The sequence below is a fragment of the Gopherus flavomarginatus genome, chromosome 13 (assembly GCF_025201925.1).
Source record: "Gopherus flavomarginatus isolate rGopFla2 chromosome 13, rGopFla2.mat.asm, whole genome shotgun sequence".
Classification (NCBI taxonomy): Eukaryota; Metazoa; Chordata; order Testudines; family Testudinidae; genus Gopherus; species Gopherus flavomarginatus.
The window spans coordinates 1,753,020-1,754,598 of record NC_066629.1 but is presented as its reverse complement, the minus strand read 5'-3'; the positions used below and the strand labels follow the sequence as shown (position 1 = coordinate 1,754,598).

The 1,579-nt window shown below is 56.1% G+C and overlaps 1 non-coding gene across 1 annotated transcript; it reads left to right on the top strand.

The window, feature by feature from the left end:
* Positions 1-1,161: 1,161 nt before the first annotated feature.
* Positions 1,162-1,243, top strand: TRNAS-UGA (transfer RNA serine (anticodon UGA)). The gene has a single exon. It is a non-coding gene; the product is annotated as a tRNA-Ser (tRNA).
* The last annotated feature ends 336 nt before the right edge of the window (positions 1,244-1,579 follow it).

The window sequence follows — 1,579 nt, the reverse complement described above, 5'->3', positions numbered from 1 at the left end:
TTGGGCTCCCCACTCACTGCGCTGCCACTGCCCCTTACTCCCACCCTACAGCCCCTGCTATTCCACCCCTGGGTTTCCCAGTCACTTCTCTGCTGGTGACCCTCACTCCCAACCCACAGCCCCTGCTATCCCAGTCCTGACCTCCAGACTCAAAGGTCTGCTGGTGCCCCTCACTCCTGACCCACAGCCTCCTGTGATCCTCGCTGACCTCCCCACTCATTGGTCTGCCACTGCCCCCCACTCCCACCCCACAGCTCCTGCTATCCCATCCCTGGGCTTCCCAGTCACCTCTCTGCTGGTGCCCCTCACTCCTAACCCGCAGCCCCCTGGGTTCCCTGCTGAGCTCCCCACTCACTGCACTGCCGGTGCCCCTCACTCTTGTCCCACAGCCCCTACTATCCCACCCCTGGGCTTCCCAATCACTGCTCGGCTGGTGCCCCTCACTCCCAACCCACAGCCCCTGTTATCCCAGTCCTGGGTTCCTGCTTCACCGCTCTGCCAGTGCCGCTCACTCCCGACCCGCAACCCCTGTTATCCCAGCCAGAGGGTCCTCACTCTCCGCTCTGCTTGTTCCCCTCACTCCCAATCCGAAGCCTCTATTAAACCAGTCCTGAGCTCCTCCATCGCTGCTCTGCTAGGGCCCCTCATTCCTGACCTGAAGCACCTGAAATCCCAGCCCTGAGCTCCCCTGTCACCCTTCTGCCAGTGCCCTTCATTCACGACCCACAGACTTTTCACATTGTATCTGTGAATTCTGCTACCAAATCACCATTGCACTGACTCCTCTAGTGAGACATTTCTCTGCACAATACTGCTGCTATTCCACCTATTGACTCCAGGAAACATTTTCCTTACCCTGGCTCTGTGTGTCCCTGGTTTCTCTAGCAAAGGCCAGTCACTGGCCCGGTGGTCCCGACATCCTCATTCACATCAAGCTTTCAGTTCAGAATCATTTCCCATTCCCGCTCTGTTGGAGGGGAGACTTTTCAAAGTGCTGTCTGTGCGATGGCACATGGCTAGGCAAAGAGAACAAACCCCAAATCCCCCAGATGCTTTGGGAGCCAGGTTTGCTGTGGGAAATCTGGATTTCAGATGACGTCACGCCTGGACATTGGGATTCTTTACCAGTTTCTGTGGTACTGAAGCATTATTGTGCTTACAGCTGTGATGACCAAGTGGTTAAGGTGTTGGACTTGAAATCCAATAAGGTTCCTTTCCGCAGGTTCAAATCCTGCTCACAACGAGGTCTGTGTTTTAGTCAGTCCCTCACCCAGGCAATACCTCTGTACAGCCCCCTGAGACACTCTCAAATCTCTCCCCACCCCAAGCAAATCCTGCTCTGCTCCTTTCCTAGAGATGCCTGGGACACCACCTCACACTGTGTCCCTGAGGTGTCAGGGAAACTCTCAGTCCCTGAAGCCTCTGCTGCTCACCTAGTGCCCCACAGATTAGCCATAGCCCTGGTTCTGCTCCTCTCTCTAGTGTGTTAAAGGAGCCGACTCAGCGACTCCATGGGTGCTATGGGGCTGCAGAACCAACAGGAAAGAAAAACAGGTGCCTGGCAGCCAGCTCTGCCCGT